The sequence below is a fragment of the Belonocnema kinseyi genome, chromosome 8 (genome assembly GCF_010883055.1).
Source record: "Belonocnema kinseyi isolate 2016_QV_RU_SX_M_011 chromosome 8, B_treatae_v1, whole genome shotgun sequence".
In the NCBI taxonomy this organism is placed as follows: domain Eukaryota; kingdom Metazoa; phylum Arthropoda; class Insecta; order Hymenoptera; family Cynipidae; genus Belonocnema; species Belonocnema kinseyi.
This window is the reverse complement of record NC_046664.1, coordinates 120,962,492-120,978,373: the sequence shown is the minus strand read 5'-3', so window position 1 is coordinate 120,978,373 and position 15,882 is coordinate 120,962,492.

The window sequence follows — 15,882 nt, the reverse complement described above, 5'->3', positions numbered from 1 at the left end:
GTTATGAGGGCAACACATAACTCCTTGAAGCTATTTATATTTTCTGAGTCTTCGTCCAGTCTATGCTGAACTTCGTAGACTTCTCTCCAAAATACTTCCACAATAATTGATAGCCCAGAGGTCGGATTCACCGGAAAAATGTCCAGGAAGCTCGTCATTCATTTCAGCCAGATCTTTAGGCTTGAGAGAAACCTTGTTGTTGATGTTTCTGCGGGTCTTAAAGCATCGCTCTTCATCTATTGGACGCCTGCCCGCGGTTGGTCTTAGTGTCGCCTCTCTTTCTTTGTTGCCGGCTTGTTCTAGCTGTGGTGGAGTAGGCGTTCCGCTTACATAGCCCCTTTTACGGAGCAGTTCAGCATGGTTTCGCAGACGTTGCTGCGAAAAGTGCGATAGCTCTGGGTGTTTCTCGCACCAAAGAGCATGCAGCCGTGCCATGTAACCCCGTTCACGGGCCACACTCGCATCCCAGCACTCTAGCAAGTCGTGATTCAGTTGATCCGTCCACTCAAAGGTCGCTAGATCCCGCCGATTTATCGCATTGAATCCATTTTCATTGGCTCCCCCAGCTCGAGATTGGTCGGCATTGTTGGCCGACCCATTGTCGGGAGCCCTGCGCGTTCTGTTGTTTCGAACTGCACTTACTACAACTATGTTTGGTGTTGTCATTGTTGTTCCCACGTTGTTGTTACCGTTCTTAACACCTCACTCAGGTGCCATTCAGCTTTCGGCATGGTTTTCACACCTCCGCTTGGGGGTTAATTGCTTCGGGACCACCCCCGGACAATTGTCCGCGATTGCCTATTTATTTTTGTAACCATATTCAGCAGAAACCCTTGGTACAGGGACCCTCTATCCGCAACCCGAGGACGCGTTCGGTTGCTTTGTCATAGGCCCTTCGGCACGCAAACCGTAGGAATTAAATTATTATTATACGAATAATAAGAGAAGCTCACTATTTCTGTTAAGATCTCTCATCTAATATGTCCCATCTGATACAAAGATCGCATTACTTAGAGAGAAAATTGAACAACTTCAGAGGAACGTAAATATATGAGGCGTATTTGAACAATCTCTCTTAAAATTTCTAACTATATAGTCTCCCGAAATAATCAGAATTTGGATGAAACGTAGTTAAGTATAGAGAGTAGAGTGCAAACGGTGGATTGTGTAGAGTGTAGTGTAGAGTGTAGTGTAGAGTGTAGTGTAGAGTGTCGTGTAGAGTGTAGTGTAGAGTTGAGTTGGTCGCGTTAGTCGAAATTTCTAAATTGAAAACGTAATAGTGCAGAAAAGTTGCCTTTTGGAATGGGAATCTCAGACCAATTTTTTCTGTAAACATCTTCAATCTGTGCAACGTCTTAAAGTTTCGAAAAGTCGAATAATTTCGAGCATTTTCTGAAAAAATCGCAAAAAGTTTTTCCTACTATCAAAATTGTTTTTTTTCACGGAACTCAAATTAACTTATCTTTGTTCATCACGTATGTATGTTTGGGACCTCGCACTGATGATCCAAGTGGGAGGGGATAAGGCAAAATTTGGCTAATAATCGAGACTTTTGCACGTGAGTGAAGTGCAGCTCTTGGCTAGCTTGGTGAGTAACCGAAGTGACTTATAGCTAACCACGAGAAGATTTCACAAAAGGTTTCGACGGCCGGTCGAGTTTCATTGACACCCTACCTAAAAATCCGTCTCCGGAATGAAAACCTACCTCGCTGTTAGCAGAGGATGTAACTAGTTGTACGCAGCCCTCTACCGCCTGCGTATGACATTAGAAACATTTAACGTCCCATTGTGTCATGTTACTACTTTTAATAAAAGCAGCTATTTCTTCGTTTGATACACTTCTTCGTTTTTAATAATAACTTCGTTTTTAATAATAACATAATAATCGCAAGTGACAAAGTCGGGGTTCAAGCACCCATACGTGTCACGGCGTGCCGCTATTGTGCTGCGAGTTGTTATACAATTTCTTAAATTCAAGCGTGATGCAAATTTTCCAGCAGAGAATAGGATGTCAGCAAGATTTAGGTTAAATAATGCTGAATGGTTACACTCAAATTTTACTGTTTCTTTTTCTTACAAAATTACAAAATTATTAAGCATATCATATGTTTCATTAAAAAAGAAACCTGAACAAGAAGATTTAGCGTTTTTATTCAAAAATTCACTTTCTAAGGAAGTGTATCAAAATATATGTGCGTGAAATTCAAATCAAGCAAAAACCTGCGAAATACTCTCACGAAGTAAGGCATCAATTTCAGCGCAAGCTTAGGGCTTAGAAGGAACCTGCATTTCAATGTTTCTCCTCGCCCTGAAATCGTTATAATTCTCAGAAGGTTCATGTTATCCACAGTTCGTCGCAATAACTGACGCAAAACGTGTTAAAGTTCTGGGTGTTTTTAGCACCACAGCGTGTACACAAGCGCCAAAAAGCTTTTTCTAACAAGAATAATGCTGGCATCGTAGCAGTCTAGCAAGTCATTGTTGAGTTGGTTTGTCCACTCAATTGAGGCGTTTCGCCGGTTCGCCTTCGTGTTTCCATATAAATTATTTTCAACAACACAAACTCTAGGGTGATCGGCACAGTGTGCCGACATTTTGTGGGATGCTCTGCGCATTTGACCATTGTGAACCGCACCTACGATTTTTTTATGGTTTAGTGGTGTCATTGTCGTTCTCACGAGCACCTAAGGAAAGAGTTTGTCCGTCTTTGTAGAGTCGCGCACGCAAGGAATGGCTAAAGACACTGACAGGTCGCCCGGTATTCCAGAGTCACGATTTAAGACACCTGAACCGGGTTCCATGAAGCTTTTAGCACGGCTGTTGGCCTCCGCTTAGGGATTATTCTTTCCGAAACATTCCTTTGATTCGATTTCAAATGAAATCAATCAAAACTATATTTGTAGCCGCTTTTGTGATATGTACGTGCATGAAGACTAACGTTTGATCGTTAGTCATCAGCGGTGCTGATGACAGCACCGCTTTACCCTGTAGCGATAAGTTAACGATGTTTGAGGCGTGCAAAAAAGCGAAATACAAGCGAAATATCGAAGAATGTTGGATGATCCTCAAAGAAGCTTATCCCAATGATTTAGTTAGCAACTTAATGCTTTTGAAGTTAATGTTCGAACATCCCCAGGAATTTATCCCAAACAAGGCATGTGTCTGAATTTGCGTTCAGGTGTATACGGAATATTTTTACATCGAATATTAAACCTAAAATTTGCCATAATAGTAAAATACCTTATAATTTTTTATAGACTTAGAAACCTGACATATGGTATTCCAACACCCCTTAATAACATCTCCTGCATCAGTGAGGCCGATCTAAATTTTCCTACAAAAATTCTGGAATTTCTTGACCCACTTTACACAATCACCAAATTAACAGCCCTACTGATTTTTCAAATGGCTCAGTCAGTTAGAAACTGATGTTCATATATCCCCAGGAAACTACCCCTATCAGGATAATGACAAAGTCTTTATGGTTTTTTGACAAACTGAATAAACTGTAGGCTGATATTAGTAGATCCTCCAAACCCCCCTTCACAGTGAGTTCGATGTAAATTTTTTGAGATCAGTGCTAGGATCTTACACCATATTTTAGTCAAGCTTCAAATTAATCAACCCCACTAATTTTTCCAAAACCTCAATCAGCCAGGGGATGATGTATGCCCCTTGGGATGGCTTCTCAGGATGTGAGAACATAGGCCCCTGCAAGTACGTCATGTAAAAATATACTTTGTACAACTGGAGACAAATTCAGATAGATATCTCCAAAGGAATCCTTTCCTAGGGATATTCAAACATCATCTTTGAGAGCATTCAGTTTATGAAAAAATAGGACAAATCATTTTAAAGAATGTAAAAACTTTCTAATTTTCTAAAGTAAGACTTCTCACAATTGCTGCATGTGTACAGTTGTGCATATTCCATGTGGGCATGTGCATAGTTGGACACTAATAACAGAGAGTGCAATTAATTTTATTTATTTCATTAATCAATTTTTAACATTTCAAACTTGTCGATGCGAGCTTAGATTTGTCTTTTATCTACACAATGGAACGACTTTCACTTGGTGCTAAAGGGGAAGTGGTGTTGGAAAAAATAAGTAAACACTTATCTCCGTTTTACTGTTATGTCAATTTATCCGCGCACAAGAAACCGGTGGCAGAAAATATCTGTAATCTAGTAAGTTGATAAAAGTGCAACACATATCTGCGCGCGGCATCCTCAACTGATTGTGGCATTGAAATATAGTAATACGAAACCGCTGTTTCATCTTCTGTCTTCTCTTTTTTCTGCCCAGTCTGCATCTGCGTAGGCAATTAGTCCTTACTGTGGGCTGTAGTGTATCTCGAAGTCATCGTTTATAGTAATTAAATACCTATTTTTACCAGGTGTCATAGTTCGAATTAGTCCGCGAACATCCGTATGAATTAGGTCAAAGGTTCCTTCTGACTAGCTGTGCACCTCTTACGGAGAAGGTTTCCTTGGTATCTTCCCTTTTATGCAACACTCGCATACCTCTTGTATACCGCAATCCTTATTTCCAATAATAAAGGGCGGCTCTTTTTCTGCCAATACCTTAATTTCACTAGGGTCTCGGTGTCCAAAACGCCTGTCCCAGATATGCTGGAAATCCTCTCCGTGCTTATTAGTGTTTATTGCGGTACGGGCCATATCGACGACAGTTTGTATTTTGTATAATCCTTGGCTGTTCAGTTCTAAATGCGCAATAGCCTGCACTTTTTCATCCTTAATGACTTTACAACTGTCATCCTGAAAATTTAAATTGTACCCATATTTCGTAAGCCTCTTTGCGGATAGAAGGCTTGAGCTTCGAGCTGGCACATAAAGCACGTTCCGTACCGGAATCTCCCTTGTTTGGCCGCTAACAATGTACTTTATGACACCCGATCCCATGCATTTTACTTTCTCTTAACATTGCCCCCTGCTAATAAAACATGGCCTTTAATACTTCGTTCGTATTAGGAGAAAATTTTCTTCGAAGTAGTCGTGTGGCTCGTTGCCCCTGAGTCGAGGTACCAAGAATCCTTGCTATCCTGCTTCAACTTCACGCTTAAATATGTTTTCCCAAAAAACTTGTCGGATGATTCCTCAGTTTCCTCAACCATAAAACAGACTTCATTCAAAGGTTTCAGCAATTCGGAAACTTTATTGGCCTTATCTATATTCAGCTGATTTGATTTCCACTCTTTGTACTTTATGCAGTCTTTCTTGAAGTGACCATCCTTTTTGCAGAAAAAGCATGTTTTTTCTTCCTTTTCTTAATATCCTTTATAATTCCTTTTGTAGATTTTCTTTACCGCTATTTCGTTGCAATTTCCTGTACCTTGATTCTATTTTCGTCTCCGATATTCGTCTATTGATTTACCTTTAAAGCAGTCCAGAGTGAAATCTGTACGAGTCCGGCAAACATCTGAGAACGAACGATGTCTTTAATTTATCATTTAGCACTTCACCTATAGCCGCGAGCTTGTTAAAAAGAGTTAGCAGCTCCGATACCTGTTTCTCCATATCACCACCTTCAGACAGACGCAACTTCAAAACCCTTTCACACAAATGTATTAGATTTGATTGCGATGCCTTTGGTGGTGCTCTTTAAGTTTTGTCCAGGCAGTTCTCGCGCTTTCCGCTCCCTGTATCTGTACTCATTCATTATCCTCGATAATCAACCCGATAAGAGGACGCGCCCGATCGTCTCTCTTACTCCAAGCTGAATCAACAGGAGTTGGAGCAGGCTCCTTTCTAACGTCCCACAAATCTTCCCTTATGAGAAATAATTTCATTTTCAAACTCCATATTGAGTAGTTTTCACTATTTAACTTTTGCACGATTGTACGCATAAAATCAGACGTTGTTGTAGCCTCGATTTACTTTAATGTGCTTTCGCACGACACTTTGTCCCACACACTGTTTCTCAGAGTTTACGCTGTTCCTTGTGACAATTCAATGTTCACTGTTCTTTATAGCACTTTAGTTTACAAACTGTTTTTTTTTTAACTTTCATTACTGTTCTTTTAATCTTTTGGTTTTATACAATAGACACTGGGCACATAACCTGTTGGAAAAGAATGAGTGCACACTAATTTCCGGTTACTCTTATGTTTATTTATCCGTATCCAAGAAACCTGTGGAAGAATACATCTGTAATCCAGTGAGTAAAATATGTAAACTGACTAGAAATAAATATTAAGAAACAGTATGAGAAAGGTAATATGCAAAAGCACTAACAATGATTTCTGTATATTACTCGGTAAATTGCGGATGTCGTCCCGACGGCTGACACCAGATCGACGAGTCCTTTCCTTTAAGCGGGAGTTAAAGGTCCAGTCATAAGTTCAGGTCAAAAACTTGAAGCTGAAGCCTCATAGAAAAGTACCTGAGAGTGTATTTATCAATTCCTTGCTTAATGTATAATACCAATGAACTCCACCAACTGTTACTAACGATTGCTAGTCTCCATGCACGTAGAGTGACCCGAAAACGGCTTATGTACGAGTACATGCAACTTCAAAGCTCTGTTGTCCCAAAATACGCATTGGACCCAAACAGCTTATGGGGCCTTTCGACATATTTTTTTGTTCTAACCGCTTCGACAAGTATAAGGATAGCTCGAGGAACACCCTCTAAATATGTGTGTATGTGTGTATGATGCGTCGCAAGAACAGGAACTTTCGGTTTAAAAAATCGATTTTAAGGTTTTTAATTTGATTGATAGTTTTTTAATCACTCTTTCATATTAAAAAGGAATGAAATTTTGGTCTGTAAAATTTGAATTTAAGTAATCTGCAAAGTATGGCACGAATTGCTTATCTTGATGTGTGCGGATAAACAGAGGAATCCAGTCGCACCACTTTTATCACATCATTTTCTTCTGTGGCCGTGTCACTCAAGAGCTCGTCTGGCGCGGAACACAGGGCGAGAATATTTAGTTGCGAGTGGAGGGGATGGATTTCGGAGACTGTACCCAATCTCTAAGTATCTCACTTCGACCGTCTCTTCAATCACTATTGCTGAAAAATGTTTAATCCACATTCTGGCCAAGAAAGCGGCTAATGTCAGTTAGAAAGCCTCTGGATATTCCCGAAGTTTAAAAAGGAGCATAAAATCCCGTAAACAAAGATTTACAGAGATCTCTCGTCAAATATACCATTTTTTTATTTAACGTTCCCGGTGCTCGTCAATAATAGGAAAATTGTTGTAATCGCCAACGTTTCATAGATTTAAATTATATAAAGGTATTCCATCATGATAAAATAAACAAAAAAATTAAGTATATACGAGTTATTCGTTGGAAATGTGTTGTCATTCATTTTTAATAATTTAACTTCTTTTAATCACATGAAACGTGTAAAAATTTCACGTCGATTGGACCACAAACAGCAGAGTTATCGTAATAAAAAATCGCAAAGTAAAGGTCCGTGAGATTGTAGAAATGACACAGATACCATCTGGAAGCGTATTTATAATCCTTCATGAAAAATTGAACATGAAAAAGGTTTTTTCCAAGTGGGTGCCGCGATTGCTTTCAATGGAACAAAAAAAGCAACGTATCGACGATTCACAGAGCTGTTTATCGCTATTTACTCGCAATAAAAAGGATTTCCTGCGTCGATACGTCACCATGGATGAAACATGGATACATCATTTCACTCCGGAGTCGAAGCGGCAGTCATCTGAGTGGCGCAAGGCTGGCGAAAGCTGCCCAAAGCGTCCAAAAACGCAGCAGTCTGCTGGAAAAGTCATGGCGTCTGTTTTTTGGGATACACATGGCGTCATTTTCATTGACTACCTGGAAAAAGGTAAATCGATCAATAGTGATTATTATATTGACTTGTTGGTACGTTTGAAGGAGGAGATCGCAGCAAAACGACCGCACATGAAGAAGAAAAAATCCTTTTTCACCAAGACAATGCACCATTTGGCTCCAATGAGGAGGTCATTGCCGAAACTGAAGCTTACTTTGAAGCAAAGGATAAATCTTTCTATAAACATGGTATAGAAATGTTGGAAAGGTGTTGGAAAGATTGTATCACTCTAAAAGGAGATTATGTTGATGAATAAAAATGATTTTTGAAAAACAATGTTGTTTTCGTTGTTAGTCTCGGCACTTATTGAACGATGTGTTATTAGACACAAATTTAACAATCAAATGCATTATTAAGGCATTTGTCGTCAAAAAAATTCGTTTCTTTCCGTGTCAATTTTTAAAAATTAGAAACCTCATGATAATTTTAGAAAATTTATAATTTGTTGATCAATTTTTATGATTTTATCAAAAAATTTAATAAATAAATGCATTATTCGAGCACTTATCGGCGGAAAAAGTCGCTTTTTCAATGCCAATCGTTTTTATTGGGAAATTCATGATAATTTTATCAACTTCCATTACTATCTGGTCATATTTTTTTGTACTAATATAATAAACAAATGCAATATTCGGACATTCGTTGACAAAATATTTATTTTTTTCGATGTCAGTCCTTTTAATTGCGAACTTCATGTTAATTTCAGCAATATTCATAATCAGTTTATAAATCTTATGCTTTTTTAACGAATTTAATAAACAAATGCATTATTTGGGCTTTTGTCGACGGAAAAACTCGTTTATTTCAATGTCAGTCCTTTAAGTTGGCAACTTTACGATGATTACAGTACAATTCATAATTAGTTGATTAATTTATGTTTTTTAAACAAATTTAATTGAAAAATGCATTATTCGCGTTTATGTCGACGTTAAAACTCATTTTTTTTCAAAGTCAGTCCTTTCAATTTCAAAAAAAAGATCTTTTTTTCATTCAGTACTTTCAGATGACCAACACAAGAGGGTTTGAGTACAAAGAATAATTGAACAATACATGTGATATTTGTTATAAATAAATTCTATAACATATGTAAAGTTAAGACACTCACAAGTCTAAAGAAAGTTCTTCATTCACTGCCAACATATGACTTCAAGCTTCCATTTTATGTCTTGAGCAAGTGTTTAGCTTCAGGATCTAGCAGAATTACTTTCTTCTTCCACTTTTGCTTTAGATTTAAAATTGTTGGGTCGGTCAAAGTTAGCAGTTCTCCTCCTATTATTAGCATCTCTGCTACATTTTCGAGTGCGAAACTCTCGTAGATATTTGAAATGTTTGTTGTTCGGCTCTTGAGCTACTTCCATCAATTGACCAATGGGTACGAAAGCAGATTCAATAAGTTTGGCTTCATGAATGATAATTTTGTTTGTTGGCAATATTTTCCAAACTTTGAAGTGTCAATTGCCTCCCCTGAAGCCATTTCTTACAAAATTATACCGTATCTACGGATCAATGACCTGTCGACATATGTGATTCCGATGTCAAATCAGGATCTCTGAAAAATATTCTGGCAGTATTTTCTGTGTTAAAAGTCCCCGACCAATGTTTATGTAACATCTATAATAAGCCCAATTTTATCACAGAATTCTTTCTGGACTCTCTGTTTTGCAGTTTTCATTTTCGCTTTCTCTTCGTCAGTTTTTGATTGCCACTTGCAGTCCTAAACTAAATTTAACTGAATAATAAAACACACAATTGACTTGCTCACTACATATCAAGTTAGCCGAGCGAAGCTAAGCCAATAGAATTCCCACGCCTTTACTAGAAACTCCGATCAACAGATCACTTAGAATCTTCTTCGGCGCTCTAATATAATCCATTTCTAAATCATATATATACACTTACTTGCACACATAGACAGAAAAAATCAAATATACTGAAAACAAAATATCTCAGAATATATGAGTCAAAACGATGAGCAAACTGCTTTTACATAAAGTAAAATTCTTCCAGCGATGATGATTTCTTCTATCAAATCATACCTCGATAATACGCGAATAAGAAAAACAATCAGCTAAACAAAAGCATGGGTTGTTTTAGTTGCCTATAATCAGGTCTATGAGACGGTCATTTTTTTTTCTAAATAACTAAGAAATGCACTGAGAAAAATGTCTAGTTGGGTTAACAAGGATTCTGGTTAGCCTTACTAGACAGTCTAGTAAAATATGAACCAACACGCTGTCTAGCTAAACACACCAGACAGTAGAGTTAAAATCTGTCCAGTTAGAATTACAAGACATGTGGTATAGGTTACCAGACATGTAGTACGGCCAACATTTCCACGGCTAGTAGATGTAACTAGCTGTCTCGTAAAATCAACCAAACGTTGAGTGAGGATTACATGACAGCTTTTAGGTAATTCAACTAGTTTTCTGGTGATATTTACCAGATATGTAGGGTTCAAGTAGTTTTTTATACAAAAATAAGTGTGTTTTCAGGATCTTTGGCATAGGTTTGAAAATTTAGGTAATACAGTAAGAGTAAAGTTCGTTTATTAAACACTGGTCAAAAGTATGATTTTATATTTCACGAAAAAATCATACGACCTGAAGCATCATCTTCAAAGCAACATGACGATGACACTGAAGAAAAACGAAGTTTGCGCTCCATGCAATAAAGCCTTGTAAGAGAAAAGGTTCCACAAGTTCAGCAGATTATCCACTGTGTCGTTATGGAAGTTACTTATTCTAATACGCGTAAATAGAAACAAAAATGCAAACACGTCGCTTCTCGCAAATCTGAAAATGGTCAGAATAACGCGCGGTACACAGATGTGCAAGTGGCTGGAAGAAACTGGAGTTAACGACGCCGAATATTAGGCAGGCAAGATAGCCGCTAAAGGAAAAATATTGACGGTACATGGTATAGGAGGAACGGGCAAAGGGAGTAGAGGAGTGGTGGACGGACATTTCTACTAGATATATCGTTATGGGAACTATTTGAAATAACAGGATGGATCGGTAAAATCTACTAGACTGCTTACAAGACATTGAGTAGGAGTAACAAATTTTCTGTCTTAAATTTACTAGACGCGCGTAACTAGATTCATCTAGTTAACCCAACTAGACCTTTTTTCCGTGTGAAAATCAGCCACCATTGACCTTTAACGCTTTTTTCGATGGAACTGTGCACGAGCTGTTGATTTCAGTCCATCTAATTAATAGGACCTATTTAATCGTAGAAAATAATATCAGTTCACGATTCTTAAAAGATCAATAGTTTTCAACAAGAATAATCATAAACATTTGGTTTAGGGAGATGAGATAATGTCTTGATAAAGCCACGTACCATAATGTATGTGAATTAGTTTATTAAATCTAGGGGAGTAACTTTCTTCAGGCTCGTGAGTGCCCGACTTTTCATGTTATCGAATTTATTTATAACGATTATTAAATGTATTGTTCAATCATTCTTTGTACTCAAAGCCTTTTGTTTTGGCCATCTGTAAGTACTAAATAAAAAAAGAACTTTTTATCCAAAATTAAAAGGATTGTCTTTGAAAAAAAACGAGTTTTTACGTCGACAGATACCCGAATAATGCATTTTGTAATTCAATTTGTTTAACGAAAACATAGAATTCATCAACTAATTCTGAATGTCACTCAATTGATCGGAAAGTTTCCAATTCAAAGGACTGGCATTGAAAAAAGCGAGTTTTTCCATCGACAAATGTCCAGATAATGCATTTTTTTATTAAATTTGTTTTAAATAGTACCGTAAGAATTAATGTCCACTCAAAGGCTTAAAAACTGTGTCGGAAAATGAATGGTATGCAGCATTAGCCTGCCATACGGGACTCTTCAAGGGTGAACGTACTCTGCTTCTCTAACTGCTCGTAACGAACAACAAAGAAAGCATAACAAATAGTTGTAGTGAGTACGGTTTAATACAATAGGACGAGCAGGATTTCTGACTGTCGGTGAGATAACACGGCCCACTGCCCTAGATTTAGGGAAGCTAAATAAGGGAAAATAAACGCGAGAGACTGGCAGACTATCAATAATTTTAACCGGATGAATCGAATCAAGGACGTCCTGCTGGAGTGTTACGATACCAGAGACGCCCCTTAGAAGACAGGTTACATGGCATGACTGCATGCTCTGCATTGCGAGAAACACCCAGAGATCTTGCAAATTTCGCATTGACATTTGCAAAACCGTGTCGAAGAACTTTAGAAAAGGGGTTATGTAAGCGGAGCGCCTAACTACCATAGTCAGAACAAGCCAGCAATAGAGAATGAGAGGATGCAAACCGTAAAACGAAACCAACGGCTGATCATAGGAACAAAAAAGAATAAATCAACTTAGTACGAAAATTGGTTAAACAAGACAGTACGCGTCCCGCATTCAGTTTATGATTGACTACGTAGCATTTGCCAGAAATTACACCGCAAGGATTTGACAGCTCGCACGCAAACTCCGTATTCGTCGTCATACACTTAACAATTCAAAGGTGGTGATCATCAGCCAGCATATTTTTGACAGAATACGGGTACTACCTGACGATGGGAGAAGTCTAGATTGGATGGATACATTTTCTATGGTATTTCCTATTAATAATACTTCCTGTAGTAAGTAATATTTTCGCAAATATTTATTTTCTATTTCCCTGCACAAACAATTTCTATGTACACTTTATCCAAGCCGTCTAATAGATTGTAAGCATCCTGTCGGCATTCCGGTTGTCAGTGAACATATAGATTACGTTGAATCCAAGCTGCAGAAGCAACCTTACACATGGACCTTAACCGGATGGATAACGCTACGTTGAACGAATTGTAGACCGTGTACGGACCACGCACGTGTTACAAGAACCGATGCCTAGTACGACGACTCATCTGTGAACACTTCGTTCGAACAGTCGCTTTGGATATTTCCGTTCGCTTATGCCAGTCACTTTGCAATGTGCTCCGGTTTCAAGAAGAGTTTCAGTATCGTGGACCTCTATCCACAGCTGGTGGGGTGCTTCTCAAACAGCTTGCTATTAATCGCATCCTCCTATTTCGCGGTCGCACGCGTCTTACCTCTATCTGGCAAATTGTCAAAATTTCCTACCTGTTTATTCGTTGTTACCCACTTTCTTACAAAGTCAATTGATTCGTTCAAAGTGCACCTGTTATATACAGAGCCGGTCCTTGCAGATCTTTGTCTTCGCGCCGACTCGCATGCTCTCTTCCAAGGAAACGAAGAACGGCGTATTTCTATGAAATGCAACTCTTTTGCTATTCATGAATTTCTCTCGTCAATGAAAATTTGTATGATAAGTATGATTTATGTTAACAAAAAAATACCTATTTTCAATTGCTTGTACTGCAATATTACAGAAAGATATGAAACTTCGTACGGAAGATAAAATATGGGCCTTTTCCGTAACTTTCGAACAAAGTATACTTAAATACACTCTAATTATTTATTTAATAATATACGTTATATATTTATACAGAAATAGATTTTTTTCAATTTGCAGCTGTTTAAAATCAAAAAAATTATTTCAAAGAGTGGACTAAACATTTTTCTTGATCTGGTAAAAATTTGGTAGTGATTAGTCAAATACTTGTGAAGCAATTAATTTTTGAATATGTTAAATTAACAACATACAACTATACCATTTTTAAGTGGATCGTTGTGTTTTACTTATCGCGTAGGCAGTCGAGTCCCAGTCCGAGCGTGCCGCGCTGTGGTACACATCGCGTGCGCGAGCCCCTATTCAAAAATTCATTGCTTTGAAAGTATTTGACTACTTACTCTCAAATTTTTACGAGATCAAGAAAAACGTTTAGTCCACTCTTAAAAATAAAATAAAAACTTTTCAAAATAGTTCCAAATTGAAAAAATCTATTTGTTTATGAATATTTGATTTACATCATTCAATAAATAATTAAAGTGGATTTTAGTATACTTTATTTCAAAGTTGTAAAAAACGTCTACATTTGATCTTGCGTATGAATTTTTATATCTTTGCTTAATATTACAGTATAGTCCATTGAAAAACGTACTTTAATATGAACATAACATTTTAGAAAACTTGTTTTAAAAACTTTGCGTATCATCTTGAAATAAAGAATATTTATCGAATATATTTAGTTGTATACAAGAAAAAAATGTTAATGTTTTACGGCATGAGAGGTCTAGTCGCAAAACGGACGAAATAATATGAAATTTCTTGTGAGTATATCTTATGAATACCTTATAAATATATCTCAGTATGAATCGATCATTTTCCCAGCTTTTCAACAGACAGGTAATAAGTCTATGAGTGGTTGAATTGAAAGCTTCCCGGCATTCAATCTGGGCCATTGATAGGAAGGGCTGATGAGCTGCTTTATATTTGTAGACGCTCCATCTTTTTTCAAGCCACGTTATTCATACATCTCTCTCTACAAAGACTCTACTTTTCGAATAATCCCGTCGTTTAGGATAGCTGTAAAGATCTTATACAGCTTGCTCAAAGAAGTTATTGGCCTGTTATCCTATAGGCCGCACAGGGGTCAAAAATCGGAAAAAGGTGGCCAAAATGATCGAATGTTCATAAAATGGGCAAAATTGTGTTACTGAAGGGATTTCGACGTCACTGATTACGAATCCGATGTAAAAAATCCCGAAACCAAAATGGCGGATTTAATATGGTGGACGAGTATGCTGAATAAATTAAATTTTTTTTTTAAATTCCTATAAGGAGGATTTTAAGGTCACTGATTACGAATACGATGTCGAAAATTCCGAAAACTAAATATCAAATGCAATATGGCGGACGCCTATGCTAAATATATGTTAAATTTTCTTAAAAATTGGTAGAAGAACATTTTTAAGGTCGCTGGTTACGAATTCGATGTCCAAAACTGACAAACATAAAATGCGGATCCAATAAAGCGGCCGAGCAAGCTAAATAAACTTTTGATTCTTTTAAAACTTGATGTAAGGGGGTTCTTGAACTCTGATTACGAATACGATTTGAAAAAAAGGGGAAAAAGAAATCATGAATTCAATATAGCGGAACTTTATAAAGGTCCTAAAAAGTCATGATCTATACACGGTTTTATTAAATATTTTTTTATTTGATTGTCTTATTGTATAGAAATTTTTTATATGAATCTTTAAAGTAACTGGAAAAATATTAGAAAATTGAACAAACAATAATTCATATAGTAGGGTACATCCTATAAAAATATCAGAAAGAAGCTCAATGTTGATAAAATTTGACACTCATTTATCCTCAACGTAGAGTATGACTTGCATACTCTCCTTCTGACTAGCAACCTGCCATTATTTTTATATTGTAGAGAGCAATACTTTTATATTCCTTTCCCTGATGTTTGACACCTCGTAAACGATGCTCATCCCTCCAGAAACATTTTTCATATAATATCTAAGCATTCTTTTTATGGGCTTTAAGGTAAATAGAAATAGATAATAAAAATGGATCGAATATTTCCCTCCTGCCCAGCCAAAAAGAAATTATTCATGCGAATTACATTGGACGGATTAAGACACACAGCAGATCCCGTTTTCTGACCATGCCGCACTATATGTCAAATTGCATTTTTCTGGTATAAAATCGAATGTGACGAGAAAGAATAGAGATAATTTAACAAATTAAAAAAATAAAGTTCATGTTACGTGAAATAGAAGAAAATATATTTACATATTTTCCTTTAATCCACGTAACATGAACTTAATTTTTTTTAATTTGGTGGGTTACCGTTATTCTTTCTCATTATATGAGATTTTAAACCAGTAAAATGAAATTTGACCTATAGTGTGCCGCATTGGGCCAGTGTTTAATTTCGTGTAAATTCCAAAAAACGGTATTAGAATTTTGAATCTTTTTAAGCGTACTAACACGGTGAAAAAGTTTGCACTTAGTGAATTTATTTCAATGTATTAGCACGAAAACACCTTAAGATTGGTCAATGGGTCTGAATTCGTGAAAGTAAAATACACAGTCGAATTCGTCCCATTTCGTCACGGCAAATTTTAGCAAAATTTTATTTAGACTC